We start from the raw sequence: 15,014 nt of genomic DNA, 5'->3' as shown, positions 1-15,014 counted from the left end.
GGTAGAGGTTAAGATCATGACACAACGAGAAAACAGTTTTTGTGCCCGTGGAAATGATTTGCATTTGGGAGGGTTGGGGTGACCAAAACCTTCTGAAGTAAAATGCCTTAAAATATGGAGCCTCCAGAAACTAGTGTTGAGAATAAACTTCATTTCTCTTTGGGATTGTCTGAGATGCCCTGTGCTTGTTTGTGCTATTTGTATTTTCTTTCTTCTATGTAGTTTCTGGGATCATTGTGCTATTTTAGCTCTTATTTAGCCATACTCCCTGTTGAGATGCTAAAATATCCTAAAAGTGGCAGTGCTAAATTTTTTGCATGCCCAGGAGGTGGATAGTGCAGGGTTGATTTGTAATGACACTTTACTGTAGAGTAAATTTTTAGCTGTAATGATATTTTGGGCTGTTTGATCCCACCAGATTTGGAGAAATTTGAATTACCTTAAATATCTAGAACACAGACACTCCTATGCTACCCCTGAGACATGCTCACTGAAGCATGGAAATTAATTCAGATATGCATTCAAGCTTCATTTAATTTTAATCTAAGGGTTTACAGAATTATTTACTGATATTTGGGAAATGAAAGTTATTCCATGAGAAAAGTCTGATTGAGGATGGCAACAAGAGCAACTCCATAGTTTAATGTTTATGAGCCTTCTGTCTTGATTAAGGAAACCATAGCAGATTAACAATGGCTGCACTGCACATTCTTTGATACTCTTCTTATAAAGAAATGGGATCTATTTTTTCACTCCTCGAGTCACAGGTTAGCCTGTGACTACTTTGACCTATTGAATACAGTGGAAATGATACTTCAGTTCTAGACATAGCTCTTAAGTGACCTGAAGGTTTTGCTTCTCATTTTGGAGCCGTGAGCTGCTGTGTAAAAAGTCTGACTACCTTTCTAGAGGGGCAATGTGGAAAGACTCTGACACAGAATGAAGAGGGAGAGGAACTCGGCCGAGACCAGCTTTCCAGCTGTTCCTGCCAAGGCACAGGGAAGTGAATGAAAAATTCAGCGTGAAAATGATCTTCCAGTCCCATTTCCCCCAGATGATATCACATGGTTTAGTGATAAAACTACCCAGTTGAGCCTTTCCCAAGGCTTTGACCCATGAAATTGAGGGCAAAATAAAATGGTTGTTTTAAGTTGCTATATTTTGGGCAGTAATCAATAAAAGAAATGGAAATTTTTGTTTGAATTTAGGGTTCAACTTTTTAGAAATAAGATATTTATTTATTCATCCATCTATCAACCTATCCATCCAACAAACAACTTACCAAATTGTTGGGCTAAGCCAACAGAGAAGATCTAATAGAATTTTAGCTTTACCCTGATTTAACATCAAATTACAGATCTTATTCAAGAAGTGAGACTTCCTTTTAACAGATTTGTTTCCATTTATTTCAAACACATTGAGGACCTACCATGTTCCAGGCAGGGTATAAAGTGCTGAAGAAACAATGGTGACTAAAACAATGTGGTCTATATCCTCATGACGCTTATTTACAATGGGGAAATAAAAAATAAATCTTCTTCTAATCTGTACAATATGATAATAATACCGATCTCACAGGACTTTTGTGAAGATTAAATGATATAATGAATGTGAAAACCTTTTGTAAGTATTCTTTATAAAAGTAAAAGTGTATTGAGTGTGGATAGTAGTAGCAGAAGAGTTGAATTAAAGTAGGTATTTAACACTCGAAGTGAAAATACAGTATGTATAAGTCATAAGTGATCACCTATAGCAAGTGTTATTAATCGGGTTTTGGTTTTGGGCTCCTTATTGGACTTTAGTGGATCTAGTAAACTTTTGAAATGATAAGCCAGAAGTTGTGTGGATATGTATATGCACATTTTATTTTTTATCAGAAACTCAATGTTTTCGTTAGATTTTCAAAAGTGTTAGTAATCCTGGAAGGTAAAGAACCATTGCTCTATAGATAAAGGCAACTGTAATGTTTTAAACACCTTCTAGAAGCCAACTACCTATTCAGTATTTTTATTACACTAATTTAATCTATACAATCTTTGTGAGGTGAGGACTCTCATTACCATTGTAATTAAAAACCAAGACTCAAAGAGATTAAGTGACTTATCCAAGTTTAGTAAATGAATGGCTTGGGATTCCAGTTCAGCGATGTTTGACTCCAAATGTCTTTCTACCGCACCATATGTATCAGGCAGGGTTCTTAGTTGTAAGCTATAGTACTCAGTTATGCTCATTCAAGCCAAAAAGAAATGCACTGGGATGATACTTCAGCTCAAAAAACTTACGGGAAGAATGGAGAACCAAAATCATGTCCCAGACTACCACAGTGTCTAAGGAATGGGTACTTTCACTTACATTGCCAGCATCAATTGGAGATTAACAGGAGAGAAAAGGAAAGGAAAATTAATTTGAAAAAGAAAACACCGTGTGTATGTATATTAATGAATGGATTTGGTATGGTAAATAAGGAAATACAGCTAGCTTATATTTCTTATTTCTGCCTTAGGCCATGCACCTTAGCTGGTGTTTCTTATGGCTATCCTCTACTGCTTACCCTATTATGCAGCTTTTGCTAATGAGGTTGGCGAAGATCCCTTCATTCTAGAGGGATGGAACCCCCTGATGGTTATGGGTTGTGACAGCCTTCCAGCAAAAGTTATTGCCTTATATTACAGTGATAGAAGGTAGCCCAGAAGAGCTCTTGGTTTTGGTTGATTTGCTTGTTCTTCCAAACTCCCATCTGTCCCCATAATGTAGGTAATAGTCAGATCAGTGGCTTCAGCCAGTCATGTAAGCCTATGAACCTGTTAGTGGTTAGTTGGTATAATGAAGAGCCTGGAATAACTATGTAGCTGTCTTAGCTTCTGGCTGAGTGGAAGCATTTCGTGGGACCCTGGTAGACATATTCCACCTTTGAATACAGAAAACTTTAAGCAAGCAGTATCCAAAGTCAAGGGGAGAGAAAGCAAACATTTTTTGAGAGATCTGTTTGAAATAACAGGGAGAAGTGCCTTTCTACTTTCACACCTTGGTTCCAGCACCTGTCTTCAGCCTCAAAGAAACTTTATATTCTGGTTACTGGTCCAATATCAATTACTACATTTTTCAGGATAGCACCCGAAACTCACAAGGTGTTTTTCTTCCAGCTGATGTTATAAATGGTCTGCAGCTTCCCATTCTTTGATTCTGTAAAATTAATTGCTTTTGGGTGATATTTAATGAGAGCAATAAAATTCAAGGGCAACTGTATCTTAATTTATATACATAAAGTGGCTTACTTTGTGAGAAACAATGTCATATGTGATACATAATAGGGTATAAAACATTAAGTAAGATCACTTGGTGATGATGTTTGCAGACATAAGGTAGAAAGGAAAAGCAAATCTAGAAGACATGCTTATTTTAGAAAGAAAAAAAAAATCACGTTATCTTTATGTAACCCAGGCACTCACTGGGATCTAGGGTTATGACACCATGTCAGATATTCAGATTTTGTCCCTGCTACAGTATCCAGGCCAGTCAGTGAGGGATAGTCCATATTGTTGAGCCTATGCATGGCTTCTATCACTGCCCCATGAGTACTTTATTGTTGAGTACTTTGAGTAACCACTGGAGTGTTTGGAAGAGCAGAACAATTGACATCCACAAAGTTGTTTGTGTTATCCATTTGTTTATCAAGAGCTGATTCTGTAGTGCAGCTTTTTGACAAAAGTTCATGTGAAACTCAAATATTATACTTGTGGCCCATTCTGAAAAGTCCATTCATCAACCTCTTCACTAAATCACATTGTCATAGATTCTCTAATCTTGCTTCTTAGAAGCCATTTTCCACCTGGCCGACCTACTGACCCCTGCCCATGATACAGTATGGATCCCTACATCATGCCGCACCTTCTCAGAGTAAACAATGAGACGTTTCTTTCTTTTTAATACCAAAATTGCCCTACTCTACTTCTTTACAGAGCCATGGCAAAGCACTACAACTGCTGCCAGAATATTGTGTATGTAGCAACTTCTGTAAACCAGGCCTAACTTTTTTCCTACTCAGTCAGTTAACTTATCATAGAGAATAGTGTCCTCTGGCTCTGCCTGCCACTTTCCATAAAAGACATCCAGCTGGATTGTAGTTACCAGGTTCCAAAAGCCAAGTACCTTTGCTTTAATAAAGAGACCACACTTCAGAAAGAAACAGCAAATAGAAACAATAGCTGATACCTTTTTCTTAATCTCCTATCAGTCTTTTTTTTTTAATTAGTTAAGATAGGTCACACTGGAGTAGGAGGGGTCCATAATTTAATGTGACTGGTGTCTATTTTTATTTTTGGCATAGTCTCACCCTGTCGCCCAGGCTGGAGTGTAGTGGTATGATCATAGCTCACTGCAGCCTTGAACTCCTGGGCCCAAGGGATCCTCCCCTCCTGAGTAACTGGGATTATAGTCACATACCATGATGATTGGCTAATTTATTTATTTTTTTAAAAAGGAAGAAAGAAAGAGAGAAATAAAAAAAAAGAATGAAGGAGAGAAAGAAAAAGGAAGAGAAAGAGGGAGAGAGAATGGGAGTATTGCTTTATTGCCCAGGCTAGAATGCAGTCTAGAAATGGGTCTTGAAAACCTCTTTTATGCCAATAATTGTGCTTAACAATGGAGACAGGAAGGAATAAGGGAAGAAAATAACAAACAAGCAGCCAACCAATATTTCATTTAAACCTATGAAATGCTATGCAATTACTGAGGAGTGATTTACTTCCAATTATGTAGTCACTTATGGAATAGGTGTGAGGTGGTACTGATAAGAATGTATGTTTTGTGTATTTGATCTGTAAATGTTTATTAAGTTTACTTGTTCCAGGTCTGAATTCAAGTCCTAGATATCCTTGTTAATTTTCTGTCTCGTTGATCTGTCTAATATTGACAATGTGATGTTACAGTCTCCCGCTATTATTGTGTGGGAGTCTAAGTCTCTTTATAAGTCATTAAGAACTTGTCTTATGTATCTGGGTGCTCCTGTATTGGGTGCATATATATTTAGGATTCTTAGCTCTTCTTGTTGCATTGATCCTTTTACCATTATGTAATAATGTCCTTCTTTGCCTCTTTTGATCTTTGTTGCTTTAAAGTCTAGTTTATCAGAGGCGATAATTGCAACTCCTGCTTTTTATTTATTTATTTATTTTTGCTCTTCGTTTGGTTGGTAGATCTTCCTCCATCCCTTTGTTTTGAGTCTTTGTGTATCGTTGCATGTGAGATGGGTCTGGATGCAGCATACCGATGGGTTTTGACTTTTTATCCAGTTTGAATAATAATATATATGAGTTTAATACTGCCATTTGATGCTAGCTGGCTGTTTTGCCCATTAGTTGATGTAAATTCTTCATTATGTTGATGCTCTTTACTTTTTGATATATTTTTGGAAAGGCTGATAATGGTTGTTCCTTTATATGTGTAGTGCTTCTTTCAGAAGCTCTTGCAAAGCAGGCCTGGTGGTGGTGAAATATCTAAGTACTTGCTTGTTCGCAAAAGATTTTATTTTTCCTTCACTTGTAAAACTTAGTTTGGCTGGATGTGAAATTCTAGGTTGAAAGTTCTTTTCTTTAAGGATGTTGAATATTGGCCCCCACTCTTTTCTGGCTTGTAGGGTTTCTGCTGAGAGATCTGCTGTAAGTCTGATAGGCTTCCCTTTGTGGGTAACCTGACCTTTCTCTCTGGCTGCCCTTAGTATTTTCTCTTTCATTTCAACCCTAATGAATCTGACGATTATGTGCCTTGGGGTTGGTCTTCTTGAAGAATATCTTTGTGGTGTTCTCTGTATTACCTGGAGTTGAATATTGTCCTGCCTTACTAGGTTGGGAAAGTTTTCCTGAATGATATCCTGAAGAGTATTTTCCAACTTGGATTCATTCTCTTTGTCACATTCAGGTACACCTATTAAACGCAGATTAGGTCTTTTCACATAGTCCCATATTTCTTGGAGACTTTGCTCATTCCTTTTTATCCTTTTTTCTCTAATCTTGTCTTCTCGTTTTATTTCATTAAGTTGATCTTTGACCTCTGATATCCTTTCTTCTGCTTGATCAATTCGACTGTTAAAACTTGTGCATACTTCGTGAAGTTCTCGTATTGTGTTTTTCAGCTCCATTAATTCACTTCTCCTATCAGTCTTTAAGTTTCACTTCTCTTCTGCTCTTCCAGACACTTGAGTTAGATGAGAATGTGTTAAAAAAATCTTTATTCCTGCATATTTGATGATAGCACTAATCTGTAAGATTCCTTCAGGGATATGGTATTACTTTACATTTACTTTTTTTCAGTAGAGCATGTGTTTCTACTGGGCCTTTCTACCATATATTTCTGTGATGATTCTGATAGCTGACATCAATTCTAACTACATAATCAAGAACTAGGAAAATAACCACAAGACGACTTTTGGATCTCTCGCTATGCTTATTCAGGGGGATGATTTTTGGTCAAAATTCCATTAATAACTTCACCGTCATTAACTTCCACTATGTGTAAGTACTACAGTCGACTCTGGGATTCAAGGATTAGTGTTAACACAGATCCAATGTTAGACCACTCCTGAAAATCTGTCTGTAGCTTGTTTGTTTTACTTTTCTGCATTGCAACTTTAATTGGCACAGATCCCATGGGAAGGTATAGGAAGAAAAGTCACACTTCAGTACCTAATTTTAATCATACTATAGGGTCCTTTATTGAGACTATCTGGCATTTTCTTCATTCAGTGTTTCTGGAGTAGTAAATTGAGATTTTGATGAGGGGATCTTACTCTATTATGATGCCCCAAGTGAATCCTCTGATTGATGGACTTGGAATTGTTTTGTTATATCACTTAAGTAGAATTTGTTTATTTCTATTTCAGAGCCAGGGACCCCTGATCAATTAGTCAATACCAAATATTTCTGTAAATGTAAGTCATTCCAATTAATCCTCCAGCTTTTGTGGTATGGTGACCACATAAAAACTGACTCTAACTTTTAATGGCCTCTTGACATCTGCAACCCTCAGGATCTTGGAATTAGGAGTCCATTTCCACTGAAGTATCTCCCAACAACATCTCTGGCTTATAGAAAACAGCTGCAAAAGCAATTTTTAGCTGTACTGGTGTGCTTCTCATCAGTGTGTTTCTTAATAGTCTTGTTAATAAAAGTTCTTCTGAGGCCTCTTGGGAGACATATTTAGGGTTTCGTGTATGAGTCACATAGAAAAATATCCATTTCAATGTTTCAGTCCCCTATATTTTAGGATTACTTTCTCTACATTATACCGGAAATTTAAGCCATCCTAAATCATTTAGCATGGGCCACTGATGAAGTTCCAGGTTTTAGACTACTCATCAAACCAATACTTAGAACCTCTCTTGGTTATTGGAGTTAACATATTTACCCTATAGTATTTGGTAAATGTACTTATATCAACATATTCTGACTGAACAAGAATTATCTTCTATCCTTCTTCTTCTATATATTCTCATATTTTCACTCACATAAACTAGCCATATATGGAAATCATCTTGTTGTATAAACCTTCTTCACTTGAGTTTGATTTTGTAATTTCCTTCACTGGAGCACATTGAAATATGACTCTAAATGTTTGGAAAACACAAGGGATGAGTGGGGGGTTGGAGTAGAGGATGAGGAAGATTGCCTATCCCTTGCAAAGTAACTTCAAGTGGTGTCATTAGAATGCCTTAAAATGAGGCAGAGACTGGCTTAAGAAACAGAAGAGGTAGTATTTGTTCAGGATATAGTGGTTTGGTGGGAATCAGAGATCCGAGGTAGTCTTGAATCCCCCAAATCCTCCCATGTGTATCCATTCACATTTTCATCATACATCACTTCCTGGTCAGTGTTCTAATTCATACAAGAGTGCTGGCAGGGTAATGGACTCAACTGACTATACACATAATTCAATAACATGGGATCAGCTTTTTTTTTTCAGTGAAGCAGCAAGATAGAGATTATTTTAGCCCATGGTATCAATTTATCAATCTTTAAGAAGTAGCCATTTCATCCCAACACCCTTAAATACTTTTTGCCTTTCATGTTGTTCCATGACTATAGCAATTGGTTCTGCGAAATCTTCCTTTCAATGGAAAATTTATTCCACAGAACCATAGACAATGCATTAAGTTCATTTTATCCCTGTGTATTGTGTCTGTAAAAACCTGTTCTATAATTGTAGCTGATTTTTAAAAATTTTATTCAGCCCTATTCAGGCCAGAGAACCAATCATAGATTTTACCCACTTCCAGTGTGGCACGTATTTTCCAGAGACAGTTGTAAAAATATCTAATATTCTAACACATCCCTTTTGCAGTGTGACCTGCCATTAGTCTGCCCCCTCCCTGTGAAACTGAATTAGCCATGGTGATAGTGCATGGTTTTTTATTTATTTTTTTAAAGACAAAGTCTCACTCTATCATGCAGGCTAGAGTGCAGTGATGTGGTCATAGCTCACTATAGCCCCAAACTTCTGGGCTCAAGTTTTCCTACAACCTCAGTCTCCTGAGAAGCTGGGACTACAGCTGCATGCCACCATGCCTGGCTAATATTTTAAGAAATTTTTTTGTAGAGATAAAGTCTCACTATGTTGCCCAGGCTAGTCTCAAACTCCCGATTTCAAGTGATCCTTCTGTTTCTGACTCCCAAAGCACTGAGATTACAGGCAGGGGGTGCCATGTCTCGCTGCTACTGCATGGATTCTCCTGCTTGGTCAGAAGCAGCACTTTAGTTTCTCTTTTGGTCTCTTGACAGAAGTTTTGCTCAGGATGCTACTTCTTGTATCACAGCCCCCATGTTTTTTGTTTTTGTTTAGATGGAGTCTTGCTCTGTTGCCCAGGCTGGAGTGCAGTGGCACGATCGCTGCTCACTGCAACCTCTGCCTCCCAGGTTCCAGTGATTCACCTGCCTCAGCCTCCTAAGTAGCTGGGACTACAGGTGCATGCCACGAAACCTGGCTAATTTTTGTATTTTTTGGTAGAGATGGAGTTTTCACCATATTGGCCAGACCGGTCTCAAACTCCTGACCTTGTGATCTGCCTACCTTGGCTCCCAAACTGCTAGGATTATAGGCGTGAGCCACTGCACCTGACCACAGCCCCCATATTTTAAGAAGCTCAAGCCACATATAAAGACTACATATATGTATTCTGATAGGCAGTCCCAACTAATCTTAGCCTTTGAGTTATCCCAACCTAAGCACCAGATATGTGGGTGAAGAAGCCTCCAGATGATTCTCACCTTCAAGATCTGATTAAGTCTGAGTCATGTGATTCTTCCCAGATGAAGCCCCAGATACTCTGGAGCAGAGACAAACCATCCTTGCGGTGCCCTATCTGAAGTCCTGACCCACAGAATCTGTGAACATAATGAAATGGTGGTTGTTTTATGCGATTGAATTTGAGTTGATTTATTACACAGCAATAAATACTTGGAGCACTAGATAATGTTACTGCAAGTATTTTTGGTACTAATTTTTTTTTGTATCAGTCAATGTTCTTGGGTTCTAAGTTGTAAGAAGAAAAATGACTGGCTCTTGATGATTTAAGCATAGAAGGAATTCATTGAAAGGATATTGCACATATGAGACTATCTGGTAAGACCGGTGAGCCAAGTTCAGGCATTTTGTTGCCAGAACCAGAGGCAAAATTACTCATCTGCACTCATTTGAGAGAAAAAAATGACACAACCCCTTAGCACTGGATGCTTCAATTTACAGTTCCATCTTCTAAGAAACCGAAATTGGGCTGCAAGAGATATCACCATTGTCTTGGAAACCAGTTGTTGCTACCATTGCTCCACTGCCAAAACCAGTAAGAATTCTCTCAAAACCCTTCTTGTTTTTTTTGTTTGTTTGTTTTGTTTCACTTGTCATGGCTCAAAGTCATGTGCTTTTGACCAGCTAATTCTAGCTCAAAAGCAACCAAGGTATTTCCAACTTTACTTGTGGGAAGTGAGCTGAGAAGGTGGGTATTAAAAATGGATGTAACCTAATTTGGACTTACCTAGTTCATGGGTTGTTTTGGTAGATATGCTTTGAAGTGGCTGAGGTTTAGCTAATCCCCATAATATGACAAGTAGGTTATAAGGAGACTAAACCTCTGACCAAATTCTGCAATGCATACAAATACTTATTAGACAAATTTTCATTATCAAAAAGGCACAAGATAGTTCCCACAACCTGCTCTGTAAGCTCGATGAAATCCAGTTCTCTTATCTTTTTTCATGCTCTGACTATATCCCATATGAAAAAGTTCACTTGAGGCAGATAGGACAGAGTAGTTCAGATAGAGATAGGCAGGTAGTTCACAGAGGCAGGATTCTGTGCCTCAATTGGCCTCGGATGACTAGAAGTTCCCAAGCTAATGGTTGGAAAATGGTTGTTCAGGAATTAATCCTAAGAGTCTATTTTTTTTTTTTTTTTTTGAGACAGAATCTCTCTCTGTTGCACAGGCTGGAGTGCAATGGCGTGATCTCGGCTCACTGCAACCTCTACCTCCCAGGTTCAAGTGATTCTCCTGTCTCAGTCTCCTGAGTACCTGGGATTATAGGTGTGTACCACCATGCTCAGTTAATTTTTGTATTTTTAGTAGAGATGGGGTTTCACCATGTTAGTCATGCTGGTCTCAAACTCCTGACCTCGGGAACCTCCCACCTTGGCTTCCCAAAGTGCTGGGATTACAGGCATGAACCACCACTGCTTGCCCTAAGAGTCTATTTCTAAGGGAGTTGGCTGGGACCACCATAGGATTCTATTTCTTTAGACTGTGTACATGCAACAGTGGGAATTGTCTCTAAATTATTTTAACTATATTTTTGAACCACCTTTAATTTCCCCAACCAATTAATGTCATTAATTTCACCACTGCAAACCATTTTCTGACATTCTGTGTAATAATGAATGGTACACCTATTGTTGATCAAGACATGAGTAACAGAAACACAGAATTATTCCTAATATGAACTGACCACTACTAGGCTGTGTTCTTGATGATATGCTAGTCGAACTAAATTATTACATATTTGCTTAATCTTAGTGAGACACAGATATATTATATAATATGGGCTGAAAGATTTTTAAATAAATTGCAGTTATAACAGTAGCTCCAGTATAGAAAGTGACTTCAGATGCTGGGCAACTGAAAATATGATAAGTATCTCTGACACCATGTTGCCTCCTGAATTTTATGTAAATATTGATATATTAGGTTGATGCAAAAGTGATTGTGGTTTTTGCCATTACTTTTAATGTAACCTAATATAGTACAATCTAATAAAATGCAAATAGCAGGTGATGTCCAACCAAGATCAGTGGGAGATTTGGAAGTCATGAAATCACATATATGGCCTCAACTCCTGAGTTTCTTTGAAGAAAACAATGTATCATTCTGATAGAAACTTTCTAGGGACAAAATATTACCCCTTCAGAAATAAATGTCTCCCATGTAAGCCCAACATGCAAATAGGTTTGATACAGTGTTTAGAGAAGACTTAAATAAATAGATTTCATCCTTATATTTGTCTAATCCTCCCACCTGAATGCAGCATAGTATGTTCTTGTTGTTGTTTTTAAAAAAATCCTTTAAGACATCTTTAAGCACCTATGAGAAGATCGTGACAATATTGCTATATTATTATTATTATTTGAGACAAAGTCTTACTCTGTCGCCAGGCTGGAGTGTAGTAGCAGATCTTGGCTCACTGCAACCACTGCCTCCCGGGTTCAAGTGATTCCTCTGCGTCAAGCTCCCGAGTAGATGGGATTACAGGCACATACCACCACGCCTGGCTAACTTTTTTATTTTAGTAGAGACGGGGTTTCACCATGTTGTCCAGGATGATCTTGATCTCCTGACCTCATAATCCACCTGCCTCGGCCTTCCAAAGTGCTGGGATTACAGGTGTGAGCCACCGTGCCTGGCCTGTTTATATTATTATAATCCTTAAACACTTCATAATTTATAAAGAACTAGCACAAAATTTAGCTATTTATATTTTGACCCACTCAAGCAGTCTGAAAGGTTGATAGGGCAAAAATTTCTATCCCCCTTTAACTGAGGAAACTTAGGCTTTTAGATGCTACATGACTTCATTCAAAACTCACATGGCTCAAAAGAGCTCTGATTTCCCCATGTCTAGTGTTCTTATTTTCTGGATGTCCTGTAGGAATCAACTGCCACAGCCACCCGCAGAGCTGAGGTCATTGGGCCATCATCAGGGTACTCTGACCTTCTTAGGTGTTATAAGGAGGACATCACTCATTGTACATACTTACAGACTGGACCTTGTTGTGTAATTGCCAAGAGATAGGGAAGAAATGTGCCCAATCATCATAACATAATCTGATGACAATGAAGTGAGGTGAGCTGGTGGCAGGATATGGATTCATACTCTGACCTAATGTCATTTTTAACTGACAATTTTTGAGACTATATATGTCAATTATGCTAGAGTTCTAGAGTGTTGTAGTTGGGAATATAGGAATGTTGCAAAGCTTCCCCTCAGGGCATCCCACAGCTGGCAAGACCTCACCCTCTAGAGGCAGAAGGACATCACCACCCCTGAGTGTATCTTATCTTCCATGAGAAGATGGGGTGACTTTCAAGGATGTGCCCAGAAAAACTTCTCCAGTCCAATATTCTCTGGTAGCTTTTGCAGAAAATATATCTTTTGGCTTTGTTGGTATATACTGTAACTGGTACATTATTGTGGAGCCTCATCTTCAGTTTTCTGTAGAATTCTGTAGGATTTAGTACAGAATGCAGAAATGGACAAATGCCCATGTTTCTCTAGTCTTTTTTCCTCCACATAAAATCACAGCTACCATTTGTTATTTTCTAAGTACTAGGGGGTTGTGATATATAATTTATGTAATTATATTATTAACCTCTATCATACTCTGTTAGGTAGTTATTCTCCTCATTTAACTGGGACTTAGATATGCATAAAACTTGCCCAATATTTTATAGCTTCTAAGTAGCCTAGGAAAGATTTGAACCTAGTCTTCTCTTCCTCCAAAGCCTGGCGCTCTTAACATCACTGCTCAGAGAGATAATTCTGCATCTCTTTCAAGCCAAAATTATAGGGGAGTTCATGGTGTGATGTGCTGACTTCATGAAACTGCTGTTTTTCACCTGTCCAGGGTCTTACAGCAGAAACACGTGTCAACATGTGGAAATCCTGGGCTACTCTTCCACTTGGGTCCACAAGGTGATTGCCTATACTACTTGTATTTGATGCTATTCAGAACAACACATAACCTACATCTATCCAGAGGATATTTCTATCCATTTGTGTGGCCATCCATGGCTAGATAAAGATATTTCTCTTTTTCTTAAACCACTGTAGTTGCAGGACATTTGGGGGATTATTGTTGAAGAAAGGAAGAATGTCCACTGGTAGAGTGAAAGTTCAACTGAAATGTTCAGAAATTTATCCTTTTATGCAGTCACTTTTTGTTCTCCCTAAGACTGTGATATTTTTAATCAACCTGACGTGTTTATGTACCTCCTCCCAATGATCCAGCACTATTGAAATGCTCCTGTCTTTATCCTCAGTCTGTCCTTTTCTGCCTTGGTCTCTGCCTTGGGTCTTCATATCTGACTTTTTCTTCCACTGTGTCCTTATATCCTGACAGCAGGAGCAATGGAAATGTCTTCCATATATTTTGGTATTTCCTATCCAAAATGGTCATTCAGTAAGCAAATTAATTTGAGTAATTAGTATACCTTTATAAAGTGCATATATATATTACTTGCTTTGTAACTACATGCTGTGTACTGGGCTACATCTCTTATAATATCATTTTCAATCTTCATAAACCTCTCTGAAGTGGGATTTGTCAATCTAAATTCTATAGATGAAGATAAACTGATGCCCAATGGATTTAAATATTATACAAAGTCCCAATATGACAGCCAGGATGAAACAGTATCAGGAGCTGAAACTGTGTCTTTCTAAAGCCTATACCTTTTTCATAGTGCCATCGTACCTTTTAATTTCAGGTCCAGTAAAATAATGTGTAGCAATTCCTTATTTATTATCCCACCATCATTGCTGAAATGCTTTCTTCTTTTGGAATCAAGTTACTCCTATGATCAATTTTAGGAGTTGGGAAATTGTATAGGTTGAAAGATCCCTTAAATGAATGTTACCTTAAAGAGAAAAGCTCTTTAAAGCTGTTGGAATCTGGGCTGAAAAAACCAATTTCTATCTATGCTCATGTTAGAAAGGCTTAACCTAGAATAGCTTTTTGAGTGAAATCATTGACCTCATTTTTCTTCTTTTCCCTTAAACAGAACCAGTTGGAGATAAGTATATGTTTGTCCCTTGTCACTTATTGTTGGTGTCCACAACGGTTATATGCATCAGCAATTTATATGCTCTTATGTGTATGCAGAAAAATTTTTTATGGCTTCTGTTGGTGTTAATTTCTAGATACCATGATTGCTTACTGGCATGGTGAAGACGAATGAATTTCTCTCTAGTACTGTGAGGCCCACTTATTTATTCATCTTTGAAGTGTTTTTAGTGGACTTTGGAGATAGCAAATTTATTTTCCCATAATTTAAATAAACACATTATTTTATTTAAATTGGTTACATTGTTTATTATTAAAATCATATTTTATTATTATTTTGTAGCATTTACCAATTGGGGGCTTCTCCCTTACTAGACTGTGAGTTTTCAAATGTGAGACTGTATCTCTATATCCACAATTCTTTATAAATTGGGACCATCTTACTTGTAATGGACATCGGTCATTTTTCTTACTAATATCTGTTTCTACCTATTTGGGTAATTGCAAGCAAACTTGATTTGAAAAATCTAACTTTCCTCTATTGTTATGCTGGGTAGGATTCTGTCAAGGGACTGTGTTCTCCCCAAGCCAGGAGGTATCCAAATTGGGCCTAGCACAGAACTGGATGATCTGTATTACAAGACTTAACTTTTGGCTTCCTTTAACACTATGAAAAGAAAGGAAAAATATATATGTTA

The 15,014-nt window shown here is 37.8% G+C and overlaps 1 protein-coding gene across 1 annotated transcript in view; it reads left to right on the top strand.

Moving 5' to 3' along the window:
• METTL15 (methyltransferase 15, mitochondrial 12S rRNA N4-cytidine) overlaps positions 1-13,226 on the top strand; it is a 308,377-nt gene extending 295,151 nt beyond the window's left edge. Inside the window, exons 13-14 of the transcript XR_010338340.1 lie at positions 10,470-10,567; positions 13,159-13,226. The gene's annotated coding sequence lies outside the window, so the exon portion shown is untranslated. The remainder of the gene's footprint in view (positions 1-10,469; positions 10,568-13,158) is intronic.
• Positions 13,227-15,014: the final 1,788 nt, after the last annotated feature.

The sequence above is a fragment of the Aotus nancymaae genome, unplaced genomic scaffold (assembly GCF_030222135.1).
Source record: "Aotus nancymaae isolate 86718 unplaced genomic scaffold, 86718_ANA_hifiasm-v0.15.2.pri h1tg000059l, whole genome shotgun sequence".
NCBI classification, from domain to species: domain Eukaryota; kingdom Metazoa; phylum Chordata; class Mammalia; order Primates; family Aotidae; genus Aotus; species Aotus nancymaae.
This window is presented reverse-complemented; position numbering and strand designations above follow the sequence as displayed.